General features: G+C 45.7%; 1 pseudogene; it reads right to left on the reverse strand.

The window, feature by feature from the left end:
• The window catches only part of LOC130529043 (carnitine O-palmitoyltransferase 2, mitochondrial-like), a 29767-nt pseudogene that overhangs the window by 2161 nt on the left and 5470 nt on the right, over positions 1–22136 (reverse strand).

Below are 22136 nucleotides of genomic sequence, written 5' to 3' on the forward strand. Positions count from 1 at the left end.
CAGCCAGCTCACCACCAGGTGGTGATCAGTTGACAGCTCCGCCCCTCTCTTTACCCGAGTGTCCAAAACATGTGGCCGCAAATCCGATGACACAACCGTATTATTATTATTATCTGAACAAGACTGAACAAGGAAAAGTAAGAAATGTGGTAAACTGACGGAACGACTCACCTGATGCACGCTATTCCAATAAGAGAGAGGTGCGTCAGATTTAATATGATGACAAAGATAGGGAGTGACTTTGGCCTGATTGACCCTAAGGAATGGGGCATGTGGTTCCATTACTTTAAACAAAAGGGCTACGTGTGTAATCGCACGGAACATGTCGAAATGTTCGAGATGTTTCCAGATTGGGACAATAATCATCCCATAAAACGAGTCACCGAAGATAAGAAAAGAAAATCATTAATGCCGGAAGAAGGAACAAGGAAGAAAGTTCAAAAGTTAATCCAAGGTAGTTTTCTCTGTCAACTGGACTGGGTTTCTTCTCTTGAAGACGTTTCGCCTTCTATCCAGAGGGCTTCTTCAGTTCTGAAATCGCTGGGGAGAGAGCTTGAAAATATTTAGCCCCTGTGGACCATTTGCATGCTAATGATCTGGGTGGTCACCTGAGAGTCGTTAGCAGGGTCGTTGGTCGGGTCGTTCACCTAGTTTCTGTTGAGGTGTCTCCCCTTTGTCTGCTGGGTCACATGGTGGTGAGTCACCAGGTCTCCTGGAATGGTGTGAATGTTTGTTTTGCTGTTGGAAGGAGTGGAGGACTGCATTGTATGTGGGTGATAGGAAGTGCCTCAGGCCACCACCTCTGTTTAAGGATGGTTTCTCCAAGCTATCCATGTTAAATTGGAGAAACCATCCTTAAACAGAGGTTTATGTTATCTCTTCTCTTATTTTCTTCTCTTTTCTTTCTTACCGCTATTTTTTACTTTTCTTCTTCGTGCTACCGCTATTTTTATTTTTCTTCTTCGTGACAGGGGTTCGCTTTGGCCTGGGACGTTAAGTTCAGCATTCGCTTTAAATATATCTGGCGCCATCTAGCGTTGTGAATGGGTATAATGTCTAGACCGCGAATGTAAGACGACCCCCCCGTCTTATTTCAACGCAAAAAACACCGTCTTATATTCGGGCCAATACGGTACAAATGATTGGTGATGAGACTGATACCGCTAAAGCTGGACCGGCGGGTCCGAATACGAACGGTAGCGGAGGCGGAGGAGTCGGTCTATCGACTGGAAACGACGACAGTAGAGTTACGTGGTACTGGGGTCCGGACGGCAAATGTACTATCGTAGCCAGCATGACGAGAAAGTGCGTACTGAAGCAACCAGAGTCTTACGATTACAAAAAAGTCTCGAACTGGGAGATTGAAGACGAATTCGACGTATCGTACGAAAACTTTGGAGCTAAGAACGTACAACACGAAACGATCGTAAAGATGCCGTGGTACACTGAACACGTTAATCAGTGGGGTTGCTTCTTCAGTCCGGCGCAGGCTCAGTACATTATCAATACGTTCGGCTCGGTGAAAATCAAAAGTCTAAAGAAACGACTGTACGATGTCAACGTCAAACAGAAGACGGTCAACGGAGAAGGCGCGGCACAAACTGTATCGTACTCAAACGATCTCTGCGGACAACTGAAAATCGCTTGCGATCATAACGCTCAGTTACCGTGGGCCGGTGATGGACTCTCGATCAGAAGTTTGGGGTTCATTAATCATAGGCCTGCGGTGCTGCAGCAATATCGCTACTACGTACCGCAAGAATGGGTGGATATGACTACACCTACGCAAACGTCTCAAAAGAAATGGCGATTTAAAAATCAGTACAACGCAGACGAAGTACAATACCTAAAAATCGAAGACTTGTGTCGCGTCGAAACCCTGAGAACGGGAGACTCGTACGAATGGAACCAATTCGACTTTAACGCCGAGAAACTAACGCTGACTGGAAGATGGCAAACGCCTCCTACGTGTAGCGCTCCTAGTCTGGAACCAGGAGTAGACGAAGGTCTAGTCGGTGAAGCCGAAGGTAACGGACCAATCAATTACTACTCGGCGAGAACTAGACTACAGCCGTTTAGAGACGGAATCTTCGAAGTGAGATTCAAGTCAGGCGTATGCGATCAAGGTCCTTACGCGTACTCGAACATGCCAGCTAAGCTGGAAACAACGTGGGAGAAAGACAACTATCGCTCTGGAGCATCGCACCTGTTCATTACTGACTACTCTACGGGCTCCGGAGTATACGATACAGAAGGCTTCACTAGAATAAATCCTGACGAAAATAAGGGTATCGCTAGTAGAGGAGGAAGAGCAGATACACATCCGACTCAAGATACGTACGGGGGAAACGTAAGCGCTGAGACTGGGACGTCGTGGCATCCGACTACCGTTGCCGACTACAAGAACTTTACGTATCCCTGCGGAGCCATATGGTGCAAAAATATCGAAGCTGATCTCAGACAGAAAATTAATCTATGCGGAGCGTTCGAAATGTCAAACGTACCGTGGCAATCGTTCTATCAAGTCGAAGAACAACCGATCGAAACTTACTCTCCAAACTCTGTGAACAACTCGTTCCTGACTCAATTCGCTACGTTCAAGATACAGTATACTCTCGTAATGGAAGCTGAAACCTGGACTCCGGCTCAGAGAAATTTGGGTTACTACTTTACGCGTCTCGATCAAATCTCTAACGAATCAACGAGAAACCTAATCGAAAGAAACGGAACGGTGAAAAACGACGGATCAGAATCATTCGCTATACTCGAAGGAAGGAAGCGACGTCGTGTAAAATACTAAATCAACTAAACCATCTATTCAATAAAAATGTGTTAGGAAGACATTTTCGTCTCATGGCTTGTTTCCATTATCTGATTGTGCAAAGTGGGGAATCCCACCATGTTTATATTTATTTCAGTCAGAAAACTGTGGATTAATGCAAATACTTTATAGCGCACAATTATTCCCAGTTCCCAGCAGAACATTAATGTTGCAACATTGCAGCTTTTCCATCAGGCTCTGTCTCGATGTATTCATTCCCTGATAATAGTCTGCATAGATTCAAGATTCAAGAGTACTTTATTGATCCCTTTAGGGGGTGTCCACCAGGGAAATTAGCATCTCCAAAGATCTACAAGCATCTACAAAATTTCCCACCACCATTACACTCCATTAAACCTTTTAAAGATAATAAAAATATAATAAAATAAGAAATAAAATAGAATAAATTAAATAGAATATAAATATAAAACTATAAAAATGTTCCAGTTCTCCTGTTGGCCCTCCTCCCCCCCTGTGAGGAGTTGAACAGCCTGATGGCTCGGGGGATGAATGAGTTCCTGTCGTGGAATTTTTAGCCGTTTGGAGAAGAAAAACTATTAATCTAAGTTACTGCGTAGGAGATGGTTTTAATCCAGTCAGTCGGTCAGGATACACACACGGAAGCATGCGGAGAGATCTCTGCTCAATGTATACAGTTCTGATCTTATATAGTTGAAGGCCCGCCCCTGAGGTGCAGACGTCTTCACAGCATGTGTTTGCTGCATACACAGGACACAGGACACCAACACAGTAGGTGTGCACTGTATGCACCTCAGGAGTTTGGTGCCTTCACAGCGGGTGTTCCGGCTGGCACAAGAAGTTGAATGACTGAGGATGTCCCCCCCTCAGTCCTTTGACGCTGGTCTTCCTTCAACCTTTGTTTCCATGTAAATGCATGAGGAACCAAATGGATTCCGTCTGCTCTCCCAGTCTCCATCACACCCTTCCTTTTGTTCTCAATTTACATTTCACAATAGAATACCATTTCAATTTCCTCCTTTTGTATACAATTTACATTCCACAATCAAATTCCATTTCATTCCCCAGTCTGTTGGTCCTGAACTTGGGGAGGCGCAGCCTCTGGCTGATCAGGCTTCTCTGGCCGTGGATGACAGTGTGCAGAGGGTGGCGGTCATTGTCCATGATGCTCTGCAGCTTGTCAATAGTTCTCCTCTCTGCCACTGTCGCCAGAGGTTTCAGCTTCATCCCCACCACCGAGCTGGCCCGCCTGATCAGCTTCTCCAGCCTGGAGAGGTCCGCTTTTGTCGCACTCCCCCCCCCAGCACACCACAGCGTAGGACAGGACGCTGGCGACCACAGACTGATAGAACATCCAGAGGAGTTTCCTGCAGATGTTGAAGGATCTGAGTCTCCTCAGGAAGTACATCCTGCTCTGGGTCTTCTTGTACAGCTAACTCGTGTTGCTTGTCCAGTCCAGCCTGTTGTCCAGCCACAGCCCAAGATATTTGTAGGTCTGCACGCCCTCCACCTCCCCCGTTCCTATCTGAACTGGTCTAGGTCTCGGTCGGTCCCTCCCAAAGTCAATGACCAGTTCTTTGGTTTTGGAGGTGTTGAGCTGCAGACCGTTGTTGTGGCACCAGGCAACAAAGTCCCTGACCAGGCACCGGTACTCCTCCTCTTGGTCGTCTCTGATACATCCAACGATGGCTGTGTCATCAGCGAACTTCTGAATGTGACACATTTCAGAGTTGTAACAGAAGTCCGAGGTGTACAGAGTGAAGAGGATGGGGGACAGCACAGTCCCCTGTGGAGCACCGATGCTGCTGACCACACTGTCAGACGTGATGTCCTTCATCCTGACGAACTGCGGCCTGTCGGTGAGGTAGCTGGAGATCCAAGCAACCAGGAAGGGGTCCACTCGCATCTGTAGAAGCTTGTCCTGTAGGACAAGGGGCTGGATCGTGTTGAAGGCACTGGAGAAATCCAAGAAGATGATTCTCGCTGTGCCACTCCCCTTGTCCAGATGCGAGTGGACTCGGTGCAGCAGGTAGATGATGGCGTCCTCTACACCGACCTTGTCCCGGTAGGCGAACTGTAAGGAGTCCTCAGCGTGCTGCACCTGGGGCCTGAGGAGGTTGAGGAAGAGCCGCTCCAGAGTCTTCATCAGATGTGAGGTGAGTGCCACCGGCCGGAAGTCGTTCAGCTCACTCGGTCTGTTCTTCTTGGGGACAGGAATGATGCAGGACGTCTTCCATAAGGTGGGCACTTTCCCCAGCTCCAGGCTGAGGTTGAAGACCCGTTGTAGCGGCTCCCCGAGTTCAGCAGCGCAGGTCTTGAGGAGCCGGGGACAGACTCTATCCGGTCCAGCTGCTTTTCGGGGCCGGAGCTTCCTCAGTTCTCCCCTCACCTGGTCAGCCGTGAAGCAGGGAGGATGTGGGGATGGTGAGAGCAGGGGGGTGCAGGGAGGATGTGGAGATGGTGAGAGCAGGGAGATGGGGGTGGTAGAAGGTGGAAGGGTGGGAGGAGGGAGGTCAGCAGAGGGAGGGGAGGTGAAGGAGGGAGGAGGGGAGGCGGGGTTGGGGGAAGTTGTGGTGGGTGGCTGGTTGGAGGGAGGGGGGGTAGAGGGGAGCTCGGCTGCTGGGGAGGGGGGGAGGGGTGGAGGGGAGCTGGGCTGCTGAGGTGGGGGGCAGAGGATTGGAGTGGAGTGGGCTGACTGAACCTGTTGAAGAATTGGTTCAGGTCTCAGGCCTCTCCACTCCTCCCCCTTCCGTGCTGGTCTTGGCTTTGTGACCAGTGATGGCCCTGACACCTTCCCAGACGTCCCGCATGTTGTTATCAGCCAGCTTCTTCTCCACCTTCTTCCTGTAGGTGTTCTTCGCCTCCTTCAAGCAGCGTTTCACCTCCCTCTGCGCTTCTTTCATCTCCTCCCTGTCTTTATTTCTGAAGGCCTTTTTCTTCTTATTGAGGACATCCTTGACTTCCTGTGTTACCCATGGCTTATTGTTAGGATAACACTGTACAGTCTTGGTGGGGACAACCACATCTACACAGAAGTTGAGGTAGTCTGTGAGACGGTCGGTCATCCCATCTATGTCCTCTTCATGTTCCCCCAGCAGTACATCCCAGTCCGTGATGTTGAAGCAGTCCTTCAGAGCCTCCTCTGCTGCAGGAGTCCATCTCCTGATGGAGCGTGTGGAGGCTGCCTGCCTTTGGACCAGTGGGGTGTACTGGGGCTGCACGTACACCAGGTTGTGGTCCGACTTGCCCAGTGGGGGGAGAGCGATGACTCTGTATGCCTCCTTGACGTTGGTGTACAGTAGGTCGATCGTCCTGTTGTTTCTTGTGGGGCAGTCAATAACCTGGTGGAGAGCAGCCAGTGTGGAGTCCAGGGTCACATGATTGAAGTCTCCAGAGATGATCAGGAGGGCCTCAGGGTGCTTGGTCTGCAGACATTACAGGGAATTAAAATCAGGCCCCACAAGAATCCCCAAAACAAGCTTGAGCCGCAGAGCCTGATGCTTGCCATCTTATGAGAATTGTGGAGGATCCACCATAAGGCTGAGCAAAACAATTTTGTTTTTGCTTCAAACCAAGATAGTTAGCAGCAGTTCCTCCCCATTCCACAAGATAAGCAGACTAAGAATGTCAGCATGTGTATCCAGCAGAACTTTTTTTTTTTTGAGCCTCCTTAAATTGTTGCAATGAATATACCCAACATTGCACTTGAATACCATCAGCCTAAAGATTTGGGGAGAGCTTAGCGGTGGGCAGCATTTCAGTTGTAGCAATGTAAAAAGAGACTCTGGCTTAATGAAAAATTTAATGAACACAAAAACTGCGAGGTGAATGAGTTCCTGTCGTGGAATTTTTAGCCGTTTGGAGAAGAAAAACTATTAATCTAAGTTACTGCGTAGGAGATGGTTTTAATCCAGTCAGTCGGTCAGGATACACACACGGAAGCATGCGGAGAGATCTCTGCTCAATGTATACAGTTCTGATCTTATATAGTTGAAGGCCCGCCCCTGAGGTGCAGACGTCTTCACAGCATGTGTTTGCTGCATACACAGGACACAGGACACCAACACAGTAGGTGTGCACTGTATGCACCTCAGGAGTTTGGTGCCTTCACAGCGGGTGTTCCGGCTGGCACAAGAAGTTGAATGACTGAGGATGTCCCCCCCTCAGTCCTTTGACGCTGGTCTTCCTTCAACCTTTGTTTCCATGTAAATGCATGAGGAACCAAATGGATTCCGTCTGCTCTCCCAGTCTCCATCACACCCTTCCTTTTGTTCTCAATTTACATTTCACAATAGAATACCATTTCAATTTCCTCCTTTTGTATACAATTTACATTCCACAATCAAATTCCATTTCATTCCCCAGTCTGTTGGTCCTGAACTTGGGGAGGCGCAGCCTCTGGCTGATCAGGCTTCTCTGGCCGTGGATGACAGTGTGCAGAGGGTGGCGGTCATTGTCCATGATGCTCTGCAGCTTGTCAATAGTTCTCCTCTCTGCCACTGTCGCCAGAGGTTTCAGCTTCATCCCCACCACCGAGCTGGCCCGCCTGATCAGCTTCTCCAGCCTGGAGAGGTCCGCTTTTGTCGCACTCCCCCCCCCAGCACACCACAGCGTAGGACAGGACGCTGGCGACCACAGACTGATAGAACATCCAGAGGAGTTTCCTGCAGATGTTGAAGGATCTGAGTCTCCTCAGGAAGTACATCCTGCTCTGGGTCTTCTTGTACAGCTAACTCGTGTTGCTTGTCCAGTCCAGCCTGTTGTCCAGCCACAGCCCAAGATATTTGTAGGTCTGCACGCCCTCCACCTCCCCCGTTCCTATCTGAACTGGTCTAGGTCTCGGTCGGTCCCTCCCAAAGTCAATGACCAGTTCTTTGGTTTTGGAGGTGTTGAGCTGCAGACCGTTGTTGTGGCACCAGGCAACAAAGTCCCTGACCAGGCACCGGTACTCCTCCTCTTGGTCGTCTCTGATACATCCAACGATGGCTGTGTCATCAGCGAACTTCTGAATGTGACACATTTCAGAGTTGTAACAGAAGTCCGAGGTGTACAGAGTGAAGAGGATGGGGGACAGCACAGTCCCCTGTGGAGCACCGATGCTGCTGACCACACTGTCAGACGTGATGTCCTTCATCCTGACGAACTGCGGCCTGTCGGTGAGGTAGCTGGAGATCCAAGCAACCAGGAAGGGGTCCACTCGCATCTGTAGAAGCTTGTCCTGTAGGACAAGGGGCTGGATCGTGTTGAAGGCACTGGAGAAATCCAAGAAGATGATTCTCGCTGTGCCACTCCCCTTGTCCAGATGCGAGTGGACTCGGTGCAGCAGGTAGATGATGGCGTCCTCTACACCGACCTTGTCCCGGTAGGCGAACTGTAAGGAGTCCTCAGCGTGCTGCACCTGGGGCCTGAGGAGGTTGAGGAAGAGCCGCTCCAGAGTCTTCATCAGATGTGAGGTGAGTGCCACCGGCCGGAAGTCGTTCAGCTCACTCGGTCTGTTCTTCTTGGGGACAGGAATGATGCAGGACGTCTTCCATAAGGTGGGCACTTTCCCCAGCTCCAGGCTGAGGTTGAAGACCCGTTGTAGCGGCTCCCCGAGTTCAGCAGCGCAGGTCTTGAGGAGCCGGGGACAGACTCTATCCGGTCCAGCTGCTTTTCGGGGCCGGAGCTTCCTCAGTTCTCCCCTCACCTGGTCAGCCGTGAAGCAGGGAGGATGTGGGGATGGTGAGAGCAGGGGGGTGCAGGGAGGATGTGGAGATGGTGAGAGCAGGGAGATGGGGGTGGTAGAAGGTGGAAGGGTGGGAGGAGGGAGGTCAGCAGAGGGAGGGGAGGTGAAGGAGGGAGGAGGGGAGGCGGGGTTGGGGGAAGTTGTGGTGGGTGGCTGGTTGGAGGGAGGGGGGGTAGAGGGGAGCTCGGCTGCTGGGGAGGGGGGGAGGGGTGGAGGGGAGCTGGGCTGCTGAGGTGGGGGGCAGAGGATTGGAGTGGAGTGGGCTGACTGAACCTGTTGAAGAATTGGTTCAGGTCTCAGGCCTCTCCACTCCTCCCCCTTCCGTGCTGGTCTTGGCTTTGTGACCAGTGATGGCCCTGACACCTTCCCAGACGTCCCGCATGTTGTTATCAGCCAGCTTCTTCTCCACCTTCTTCCTGTAGGTGTTCTTCGCCTCCTTCAAGCAGCGTTTCACCTCCCTCTGCGCTTCTTTCATCTCCTCCCTGTCTTTATTTCTGAAGGCCTTTTTCTTCTTATTGAGGACATCCTTGACTTCCTGTGTTACCCATGGCTTAGTGTTAGGATAACACTGTACAGTCTTGGTGGGGACAACCACATCTACACAGAAGTTGAGGTAGTCTGTGAGACGGTCGGTCATCCCATCTATGTCCTCTTCATGTTCCCCCAGCAGTACATCCCAGTCCGTGATGTTGAAGCAGTCCTTCAGAGCCTCCTCTGCTGCAGGAGTCCATCTCCTGATGGAGCGTGTGGAGGCTGCCTGCCTTTGGACCAGTGGGGTGTACTGGGGCTGCACGTACACCAGGTTGTGGTCCGACTTGCCCAGTGGGGGGAGAGCGATGACTCTGTATGCCTCCTTGACGTTGGTGTACAGTAGGTCGATCGTCCTGTTGTTTCTTGTGGGGCAGTCAATAACCTGGTGGAGAGCAGCCAGTGTGGAGTCCAGGGTCACATGATTGAAGTCTCCAGAGATGATCAGGAGGGCCTCAGGGTGCTTGGTCTGCAGACATTACAGGGAATTAAAATCAGGCCCCACAAGAATCCCCAAAACAAGCTTGAGCCGCAGAGCCTGATGCTTGCCATCTTATGAGAATTGTGGAGGATCCACCATAAGGCTGAGCAAAACAATTTTGTTTTTGCTTCAAACCAAGATAGTTAGCAGCAGTTCCTCCCCATTCCACAAGATAAGCAGACTAAGAATGTCAGCATGTGTATCCAGCAGAACTTTTTTTTTTTGAGCCTCCTTAAATTGTTGCAATGAATATACCCAACATTGCACCTGAATACCATCAGCCTAAAGATTTGGGGAGAGCTTAGCGGTGGGCAGCATTTCAGTTGTAGCAATGTAAAAAGAGACTCTGGCTTAATGAAAAATTTAATGAACACAAAAACTGCGAGGTGAATCAATCTCACTTGAACCACAAAAAACAAGTGAATACGCAGGAAAACTTCTCCTGTAAAACACAGACGGTGCCCACGGCAGTTAATATAGCCATCTGGCGTTGGGTAGACCTCCCAGGTGGTTTTATATAAACAAGGTTATTGCAAATGATGAGCGAGTGTGAAAAAAATGTTAGCCAATCATAAACAACCTCTATCCCACTGCACTTCAGACAAAAAAGAGTGAGGTAAGGTAAAACCAAACACCAGCCAGCACAGAAACACGAGACACAACCGCATTCTCCTCAATGGACACCAACTGAGTGTAGTATTGGCGCAACCAAACTAACTACATTAGAGAAGACAATGAGATACGAAATATCCTCACTGAAAATACACTGAAACATTTTGCTTTCTCACAAAGTTGATCATAAATATCACTTGACAGGTCAGAAATGCTCTCTGCCATGGTGTTGGCAGAAAGGCTGATGTTGCTAAACTGATCTTTCTTTTCTGGACAGACAATACCTGCAGCTTCTAATATGCACTTTTTTTGACAAATTCACCCTCTGTGAATGGCTTTCCTGCTTTAGCAATCATCTCACTAACCAAATAGCTAGCTTCAAATGCTGCATTACTCTCTTTGGTTGCTTTCTTAAAGAAATCGTGTTGCCTCAATAGACGTGTTTTAAGATTGGCAACCCGGTTGGCTCTCTCATCTCCCTGGTATTTTGCATACTCCTCAGCATGCCTAGTTGTGAAATGACGTTTCAAATTGTATTCCTTGTGCACTGCAACTTTCTCTCTGCAAATAAGACACGTCGGGGTGCCCCTCTGCTCAACAAAGAAATATTATATTCCCACTTTTCCTGAAATTGTCTGTCTTCATCACCAACCTTTTTCTTCACTGCAGGCTTTGAAAAAGACATGTTTGGGGCTGTGTAATATATAATCCCCCTCGGTTGGCGCATGCGCCAATACTACACTCAGTTGGTGTGCTTGGTTTGGTTGCTGTATTATAATAATAGGCATAGACTATGGGTGTGTGCCCAGGATGGTTAGGATGGTTACTTGGTTTAGTGGGACTGACTTGGTAGTGGGCGTGTCGTAACTGGGCGGGGATAGTAACAGTATATAAGAGGCGGACAGGAGGAAGTAAAGTAACTATCTTCAAGATGGAGCAGATGATCGACGAGATGCACGCGCAGGAGTGTTATAGCTACGTGTTCAAGTGTCCCGTTATAGAGCATAATGGGAAAACTTATGGACCGTGGCTTATCAACCAAGCTAACTACATTAGAGAAGACGATGAGATACGAAATATCCTCACTGAAAATACACTGAAACATTTTGCTTTCTCACAAAGTTGATCATAAATATCACTTGACAGTGACATGGTCAGAAATGCTCTCTGCCATGGTGTTGGCAGAAAGGCTGATGTTGCTAAACTGATCTTTCTTTTCTGGACAGACAATACCTGCAGCTTCTAATATGCACTTTTTTGACAAATTCACCCTCTGTGAATGGCTCTCCTGCTTTAGCAATCATCTCACTAACCACATAGCTAGCTTCAAATGCTGCATTACTCTTTGGTTGCTTTCTTAAAGAAATCGTGTTGCCTCAATAGACGTGTTTTAAGATTGGCAACCGGTTGGCTCTCTCATCTCCCTGGTATTTTGCATACTCCTCAGCATGCCTAGTTGTGAAATGACGTTTCAAATTGTATTCCTTGTGCACTGCAACTTTCTCTCTGCAAATAAGACACGTCGGGGTGCCCCTCTGCTCAACAAAGAAATATTATATTTCCCACTTTTCCTGAAATTGTCTGTCTTCATCACCAACCTTTTTCTTGACTGCAGGCTTTGAAAAAGAATGTTTGGGGCTGTGTAATATATAATCCCCCTCGGTTGGCGCATGCGCCAATACTACACTCAGTTGGTGTGCTTGGTTTGGTTGCTGTATTATAATAATAGGCATAGACTATGGGTGTGTGCCCAGGATGGTTAGGATGGTTACTTGGTTTAGTGGGACTGACTTGGTAGTGGGCGTGTCGTAACTGGGCGGGGATAGTAACAGTATATAAGAGGCGGACAGGAGGAAGTAAAGTAACTATCTTCAAGATGGAGCAGATGATCGACGAGATGCACGCGCAGGAGTGTTATAGCTACGTGTTCAAGTGTCCCGTTATAGAGCATAATGGGAAAACTTATGGACCGTGGCTTATCAACCAAGCTAACTACATTAGAGAAGACGATGAGATACGAAATATCCTCACTGAAAATACACTGAAACATTTTGCTTTCTCACAAAGTTGATCATAAATATCACTTGACAGGTCAGAAATGCTCTCTGCCATGGTGTTGGCAGAAAGGCTGATGTTGCTAAACTGATCTTTCTTTTCTGGACAGACAATACCTGCAGCTTCTAATATGCACTTTTTTGACAAATTCACCCTCTGTGAATGGCTCTCCTGCTTTAGCAATCATCTCACTAACCACATAGCTAGCTTCAAATGCTGCATTACTCTCTTTGGTTGCTTTCTTAAAGAAATCGTGTTGCCTCAATAGACGTGTTTTAAGATTGGCAACCCGGTTGGCTCTCTCATCTCCCTGGTATTTTGCATACTCCTCAGCATGCCTAGTTGTGAAATGACGTTTCAAATTGTATTCCTTGTGCACTGCAACTTTCTCTCTGCAAATAAGACACGTCGGGGTGCCCCTCTGCTCAACAAAGAAATATTATATTTCCCACTTTTCCTGAAATTGTCTGTCTTCATCACCAACCTTTTTCTTGACTGCAGGCTTTGAAAAAGAAATGTTTGGGGCTGTGTAATATATAATCCCCCTCGGTTGGCGCATGCGCCAATACTACACTCAGTTGGTGTGCTTGGTTTGGTTGCTGTATTATAATAATAGGCATAGACTATGGGTGTGTGCCCAGGATGGTTAGGATGGTTACTTGTTTAGTGGGACTGACTTGGTAGTGGGCGTGTCGTAACTGGGCGGGGATAGTAACAGTATATAAGAGGCGGACAGGAGGAAGTAAAGTAACTATCTTCAAGATGGAGCAGATGATCGACGAGATGCACGCGCAGGAGTGTTATAGCTACGTGTTCAAGTGTCCCGTTATAGAGCATAATGGGAAAACTTATGGACCGTGGCTTATCAACCAAACTAACTACATTAGAGAAGACGATGAGATACGAAATATCCTCACTGAAAATACACTGAAACATTTTGCTTTCTCACAAAGTTGATCATAAATATCACTTGACAGGTCAGAAATGCTCTCTGCCATGGTGTTGGCAGAAAGGCTGATGTTGCTAAACTGATCTTTCTTTTCTGGACAGACAATACCTGCAGCTTCTAATATGCACTTTTTTTTGACAAATTCACCCTCTGTGATGGTCTCTCTCCTGCTTTAGCAATCATCTCACTAACCACATAGCTAGCTTCAAATGCTGCATTACTCTCTTTGGTTGCTTTCTTAAAGAAATCGTGTTGCCTCAATAGACGTGTTTTAAGATTGGCAACCCGGTTGGCTCTCTCATCCCTGGTATTTTGCATACTCCTCAGCATGCCTAGTTGTGAAATGACGTTTCAAATTGTATTCCTTGTGCACTGCAACTTTCTCTCTGCAAATAAGACACGTCGGGGTGCCCCTCTGCTCAACAAAGAAATATTATATTTCCCACTTTTCCTGAAATTGTCTGTCTTCATCACCAACCTTTTTCTTGACTGCAGGCTTTGAAAAAGACATGTTTGGGGCTGTGTAATATATAATCCCCCTCGGTTGGCGCATGCGCCAATACTACACTCAGTTGGTGTGCTTGGTTTGGTTGCTGTATTATAATAATAGGCATAGACTATGGGTGTGTGCCCAGGATGGTTAGGATGGTTACTTGGTTTAGTGGGACTGACTTGGTAGTGGGCGTGTCGTAACTGGGCGGGGATAGTAACAGTATATAAGAGGCGGACAGGAGGAAGTAAAGTAACTATCTTCAAGATGGAGCAGATGATCGACGAGATGCACGCGCAGGAGTGTTATAGCTACGTGTTCAAGTGTCCCGTTATAGAGCATAATGGGAAAACTTATGGACCGTGGCTTATCAACCAAACTAACTACATTAGAGAAGACGATGAGATACGAAATATCCTCACTGAAAATACACTGAAACATTTTGCTTTCTCACAAAGTTGATCATAAATATCACTTGACAGGTCAGAAATGCTCTCTGCCATGGTGTTGGCAGAAAGGCTGATGTTGCTAAACTGATCTTTCTTTTCTGGACAGACAATACCTGCAGCTTCTAATATGCACTTTTTTTTTGACAAATTCACCCTCTGTGAATGGCTCTCCTGCTTTAGCAATCATCTCACTAACCACATAGCTAGCTTCAAATGCTGCATTACTCTCTTTGGTTGCTTTCTTAAAGAAATCGTGTTGCCTCAATAGACGTGTTTTAAGATTGGCAACCCGGTTGGCTCTCTCATCTCCCTGGTATTTTGCATACTCCTCAGCATGCCTAGTTGTGAAATGACGTTTCAAATTGTATTCCTTGTGCACTGCAACTTTCTCTCTGCAAATAAGACACGTCGGGGTGCCCCTCTGCTCAACAAAGAAATATTATATTTCCCACTTTTCCTGAAATTGTCTGTCTTCATCACCAACCTTTTTCTTGACTGCAGGCTTTGAAAAAGACATGTTTGGGGCTGTGTAATATATAATCCCCCTCGGTTGGCGCATGCGCCAATACTACACTCAGTTGGTGTGCTTGGTTTGGTTGCTGTATTATAATAATAGGCATAGACTATGGGTGGTGCCCAGGATGGTTAGGATGGTTACTTGGTTTAGTGGGACTGACTTGGTAGTGGGCGTGTCGTAACTGGGCGGGGATAGTAACAGTATATAAGAGGCGGACAGGAGGAAGTAAAGTAACTATCTTCAAGATGGAGCAGATGATCGACGAGATGCACGCGCAGGAGTGTTATAGCTACGTGTTCAAGTGTCCCATTATAGAGCATAATGGGAAAACTTATGGACCGTGGCTTATCAACCAAGCTAACTACATTAGAGAAGACGATGAGATACGAAATATCCTCACTGAAAATACACTGAAACATTTTGCTTTCTCACAAAGTTGATCATAAATATCACTTGACAGGTCAGAAATGCTCTCTGCCATGGTGTTGGCAGAAAGGCTGATGTTGCTAAACTGATCTTTCTTTTCTGGACAGACAATACCTGCAGCTTCTAATATGCACTTTTCTGACAAATTCACCCTCTGTGAATGGCTTTCCTGCTTTAGCAATCATCTCACTAACCACATAGCTAGCTTCGAATGCTGCATTACTCTCTTTGGTTGCTTTCTTAAAGAAATCGTGTTGCCTCAATAGACGTGTTTTAAGATTGGCAACCCGGTTGGCTCTCTCATCTCCCTGGTATTTTGCATACTCCTCAGCATGCCTAGTTGTGAAATGACGTTTCAAATTGTATTCCTTGTGCACTGCAACTTTCTCTCTGCAAATAAGACACGTCGGGGTGCCCCTGTGCTCAACAAAGAAATATTATATTTCCTACTTTTCCTGAAATTGTCTGTCTTCATCACCAACCTTTTTCTTCACTGCAGGCTTTGAAAAAGACATGTTTGGGGCTGTGTAATATATAATCCCCCTCGGTTGGCGCATGCGCCAATACTACACTCAGTTGGTGTGCTTGGTTTGGTTGCTGTATTATAATAATAGGCATAGACTATGGGTGTGTGCCCAGGATGGTTAGGATGGTTACTTGGTTTAGTGGGACTGACTTGGTAGTGGGCGTGTCGTAACTGGGCGGGGATAGTAACAGTATATAAGAGGCGGACAGGAGGAAGTAAAGTAACTATCTTCAAGATGGAGCTTTGAAAAAGACATGTTTGGGGCCGTGTAATATATAATCCCCCTCGGTGTCGCTGTCACGTTGAAGTTTCGTGTTTAGTCGACGCACGGAGAACCTAATTTCCGCAATGTGCGTCAACGCCCAATATTGCGAGTCCACAACAAACTGCTCCAATTCAAAATGGAGCAGAAAAAATGAGTGTTTAAGCAATATCACACTCAAAGTTGCGCCGTGATACTGAACATCAGCACTAGTGTGATTCATAGACTGTTATTCTATCGTAGGCACGAGGCTGCAGATAATCAGCCCGTTATACCGATATTCCGTATAACAGCACGACCTCGAGAGTGATATTGCTTTTATACAACATTACATTAGCGCATTTTATTAGTTAACAGTAACAAGCAACAAAAGATTATGATTTGTTTGTTTATTTAACCATTAATTTGGCTCCGCCGAGACAAATAGTTCCACAACTGGAAGGGAGACGAGGCTGTTGCCAGGCAGCACGTAAACATTTCAAGCGAGCGCCCCGTTTCCACCGAGCTCCAGTGCAAGTTGTCACTAAAGGAGCCACTGTCCTGATTAGTACCGGAGCAATAGGACCAGCGTGAAGTTATACAGAGACGTTGTCAATACCATATTACGTTTGTTTACCTGCTATGTGATTGACACAGGTCGGACCGGGTTTTAACTTTCAGATCCGTTTGTAACTGTAACAGGCAGCAGAGGCGGGAGCAGCTCCTGTATAGGGAGTGTGGCTCTGACTGAGCTCCTGTCTTTCCTTACTGAAGCGCCTGAACAGCGGAGTAAAAAAAGTCTCAGTGCTGTTATGCTCAATATGAGCACTCATGAGACGTCTCTTGTCCAATCAGATTGCTTGGTTGGAACTAACTGTTGTGTAATTCACAATCACTGATTGATTGTTGAGAAATGTTTCTCTGCTTGTATCGAGCCCGGTCGATGTCCCGCCCCCGAGAGCCATATACTCCACCGTGATTGGTAGGTTCATTCAGCTCTGCACACAACACTGTTAAGCGACATTCATATCGAACTCGCGGCCCCCCAACATTAAACTTTATTATTACGGCGGGGGCTGCAAACTATCGTCCGCGAGCCTGAGACCACTGCTCTACAGCAACAAGAGATTGATTAAATTGCATAACAACGTTTCTGATTTTGTTTATGTGTTTTCTCTGATACAACAGAGTTGGGGCCCCAAATGTTATGAGGGTAACCTAACAATATTTCCATTTGTTAATGATTTGGTTGTTAAATAGTACGAGCATAAGGCTATACAAGAAGGACAACCAGGAAAGAAACGTTCCAGTTTATGGACTTTAAAAAAAAAAAAAGAACACAGAAAGCCTCCAGCCACACCTGTACTGGTGGCACAGCTGAAAGGACGGGAAATGTGAGCCTATTTGAAATTCTTTTTCATGGGAGCAAAACAGAGCATGAATGAATAAAGTTATTGCTTCATACTGGCTGTCACTTGGAAAAATGTTTGAGACTTTCTGAACTTTGACAAAGCATCTGACATTCCCTTGCTGTGGTGTTTGTGGATGAACATTCAGCTTTCAAATTCTGCACTTTCTCTTTATAATTTTTGTACATGTTGTAAAAATCGAAATACCATTTACTATTCATATTATAGTATGCTATGCAGTTCTAGTTTGATGCTAGCTTTATTTTCCAGCCTTGTCCTTATGACCTGTACAGTGTAAATAAAGTGAACTTTAATATTTTGAAAGTGGCCATACCTGTCTTAAAATATACATTATTTCTTGTTTATGCACACTATTAAAGTTTGAGAGTTCTTATTACCCAGGCCAATCTAAACTACTGAATGAATTTAGGGGTTTTGTAAAATTGCTGAAAAGAACAAATCATCTTATAGTAATTGAAGGTTACAGATATGAAAAAATAAATCCATGTGCCATGAGTGTATATGCAATTTAAAAAAATATTGAAATATCAGTGTGGGAATTTACCTGAACTGGTGATCACTCAACAAAGGCCTCTTGGCAGCTAAAAACCTCCTCATAGTGTCCTCAAGATTTGGTATAGGGAGCCTGTTGTTGAAAAGATTTTTGCATTTTCTGGTGGCCCACATATGTTAAGCAATATCAATGAAACACTGCAAGTTAACAACAGCAAGTGACAGAGTTGTATTTGAAAGAACATTTCTGTGAAAAGAGAAGAATAAAGAACAATTTGCAACAGTGTTCGTTTCCATTATTATTATTATTTTAATTTAGCAAAATAACTAAAGTTGAAGAAAATATGTATGACACGTTTTAACTCCTTACCTGGGTAAACTCTTCTGGTAATGCATTGTTGGCACAAGACTTTGTTGCAAATAGTCACCTGAAGATGGCTTTTTGCTGCTGTAGTTTATTCTACGGATATCCAGAGCAGAGATTCTTAAATTCAATTTTGCAGGCTTCCCCAGTAATGCTGTGTACCGTACAGAGAGTAGATTGGCCATCATGCCGAAAATAACGTTTCCAATTAGATTTTTTCAATTTTGCCTTTAAGATATGTCTCCGTGGAAATGGTTTTCTTTTACACAACAAACAGACTTTAGTGTTCTGTGCAGACAAAACTCCCCCAGTGTAACTGTCTAAACAGACGAATATGCAGATGTTGGAACTGGTAAAACTACTTTGCTGCTAAAAACAAGAGGGTTTAACCACAGTTAATGTTTCAATAGAAGTTATGAGCTAGTATCCATGATCCATCAAGGGAACACTTTGTTGTGTAGCTAAACATTGTGTAGCTGATGGCGGTGAGTGGGTGTGAAGGGGTGTGATGTTAGTCGTGAGAAGTTACTTTTGGTTTCCATGTACAAATAAACACATACTCACATGCATGCATACAATAAAATTTGTATTACGGGCTTCTGGTTTGGCTAATGCTGGAGTAAGACATACTGTAGAGCAGCTCACCTAGGCTTAATAAATACTTCATATTTGAGCAAGGGTCGGGTGGAGGGACTGGAGGAAGAATCACCAAAGACCGAGGGAAAAAGGAAAAAATACCAAAAGACAAAATAAACACAACTCAACGTCGAATGCTAGCAACACAGGACTAGTTCAAGCTAACACCCGTAGTAGAGTAGCGGCAAGTCAGAGGAATTCAGGAACAGACCTGGACTCTAGATGTATCATCAGTTAATGCAATTAATAGGCTAAAGAATGATATTCTGTAGCAGAATGATTGTACAAAAGAGGAAATTAATTAAGTGAGGCAAGAAGTCAAGTGGAAGCTCAATAATCTTGCAATACCAGTGCAGAGTCTATCATACCGTATTGATGAGGTCCTGGATGGAAAAGGTGGAGGGAAGGATCGAGGAGGCAACTAAGACACTCTCCACATATTTCAACCAACAAAGATTCATGCAGTAAAAATTAACCCAATTAGAATCCTGATCGAGAAAAAACAACATTCATCTATGGAGCGGCAGAGGGGGAATAGGGAAAGTGAGTTGCTAGCATCAAGGCATTGACCTGAAAATACAGCGGGCTCATCAGACCCGTGTCCTGACGCATCCTGACCAATTGTTGTAATCTACATGGTCTTTACCACCCTCAGGAGAAGGAGACCAACATGGCCCAGAGAGAGAGGGAAAAATGCAGGTGTTCCATAGAAGACACACTGAGGAATCTTGAATGCAGACTTAAACTTCATGGTATGAAACCCCGAGACTCTGGTGTGAATGGGTATTTTCTTTCTAAGAAGCTGCAGCTAACTGTCCCAGAAAGCATGCTAACAAAAGCAGCTGCACTTCCTCACTACAGTCTCTCACCATTGCAGTCCTGGATTTCCTGTAAAATCATTATGGACCATGAACTTTTAAGTGACTTTTGCAGGGACTTCCTGACAAGCCTGGTAGGCCACCAAGAGGTGTCCATTGAGGCGAATGCGGTTGTGTCTCGTGTTTCTGTGCTGGCTGGTGTTTGTTTTTACCTTACCTCACTCTGTTTTTTGTCTGAAGTGCAGTGGAATAGAGGTTGTTTATGATTGGCTAACATTTTTTTCACACTCGCTCATCATTTGCAATAACCTTGTCTATATAAGCGGTAGCTTCTGTTGGCTCTCCTGTTCTTCGGGTGAGTATTGCGTCACTTCCTGTCTTCTCAATCGTTCGTTGGTTGCACTGTGCACGGGGTGCTATATTCACTTAATATTGAACACTTGGTGTGTTGTATTCACTTTACTTAAAATTTTGAACACTTGGGACATTCTAGTCACCTGATATCAACAGTGAGAAACAACCCATATTAAACAAATACAGGGCTTCGCTGATTACTAGCGTTAGCATGGCCTCACCGTCTGTTTCACCCGGTGTCTTTGTCTGTTCAGCGTGTGAAATGTTTAGTTACTCCTCTGCCTCCCTTAGTGAAGGGAATAGGTGCAGAAAGTGTAGTTTATTTATGGCTATGGAGGCTAGACTTAGCAAGCTTGAGACGCGGTTCCGCAGCTTGGAGTTAGCTGGAGTTGCGTCAAGTAGCCAGGATAAGCTAGCTGCTGCGGAGCCGCCTAGCGTAGCTTCAGCTAGCGGTCCCCCGGCAGCAGCAGAGCAGCCGCTATGGACCATGAACTTTTAAGTGACTTTTACAGGGACTTCCTGACAAGCTTGGTAGGCTACCAAGAGGTGTCCATTGAGGCGAATGCGGTTGTGTCTCGTGTTTCTGTGCTGGCTGGTGTTTGGTTTTACCTTACCTCACTGTTTTTTGTCTGAAGTGCAGTGGGATAGAGGTTGTTTATGATTGGCTAACATTTTTTTCACACTCGCTCATCATTTGCAATAACCCAGTGCGCCCATTGTAGTGAGCACAGGTAGGGCGTGGCCCTTCATCATGTCACACTCTGCTAAAATGGTGTTAAGTTGGCTTTAACATACATAAATCAAATCTAATCAACCTTTATTTAGGTATCATCTGTTAAAATAAAAGTTGTTTCTAGGCATTTTACAGAATCCCAGGGCCTGACCCCCAACAAGCAACAGTAGAAAGAAAAAACTTCCCTTTAACAGGAAGAAACCTTGAGCAGGACCGGGATCATGTAGAGCAGGGGTCAGCAACCTTTTTGAAACCAAGAGCTACATCATGGGTACCAAGTCATGTGAAGGGCTACAGCTTGACACACTCCTCTAAAATAACAAATTGTGTGTCTGTGTGTGTGTATCAATAACTTAGAGTGGGTAACAGAAAAGATCAATATTCAACACTTTCTTATTATTAATCTCAGAAATTGTTCAGATGATCACTTCTACATTTGATCAGAATAAAATGTCGAGTTTTCACCAGACCCTTTCAACCATAAGAAACTGTAGTATCTGACCCGTTCTATGCAGGCTTTACGTCTGTAAGGCCGCAATGTGTTTAGCAGCCAGCCTAAGCACCATATTAGGACATGCTCCACATGTGTGTCCTGTGTCTTCTTCCTTTATGTAAAAGGAGCTGCTAAAAGATGACACTGGAGCCTGTGGGCCCCTGGTTGCTCTCCATATGAGGATGTATAGCATGAAGCATCTTCACCATTCCCTTTTTTGGTAATAACTGAACGCTATACCATTGGGTTGGCCATATTGTATATCGTGAGGTCATCAGAAAAGAATGTGTTTACTTGACTGTATAAGAAGGAGGTATCGATGTAGACACCTCGGAGTTCTTCACCATCGGGACCACGAAACCTCCCTCGGGCATGCTGCAGCGTCCGATTGATACCTGACTGTTCTCTCCAATAAACATCTTTGATAACCAAGTCGGTGTCTGCGAAGATTCCTTCCTCATCAACACATCTCGGCTACCACCAGGAGAAGATTCACAACAAAATTAAACCATTTTAACAATTCATAAACTATGTTTAACCATGTTTTAAAAAGTTATGCAACATTTTAAAAAAAATTAACTTTCATATTGAATAAATCTTAACTGAACAAATCTACTGCAATTGTGCTCAAAATCTGTTCCATTTTATAAACACACTTTTTAACTCCTGGGCCTTCTCTGACTGTAGAATGCTTCCCGGTGGGTAGTTAGAATAAGCATTGTAGCTTTCATGACGCGTAGTGAAGCGTCGCGCCACATTGTGCTGCTTCACCGTCATCACAGTCGCCCCACAAATGCAACATACACACCTTCCTTTCACAGTAGTAAAAAATTACTCTTCCTCCCATTCAATTTGAAAATGATAAATTTACTGTCTTCTTTTTGCCATGTTTTTGGGGTAGAAAATTGCCCTCCACTCACCATCTTCACTGCCCGCTAGTTTATTCTCCACAGGTGCAAAGGTTCTTTCATGCGCACAATACTGAACCTTTGAACTAGGTCAGAGTTCACCTTCACT

This window comes from Takifugu flavidus, chromosome 7 (genome assembly GCF_003711565.1).
Source record: "Takifugu flavidus isolate HTHZ2018 chromosome 7, ASM371156v2, whole genome shotgun sequence".
Lineage (NCBI taxonomy): Eukaryota > Metazoa > Chordata > Actinopteri > Tetraodontiformes > Tetraodontidae > Takifugu > Takifugu flavidus.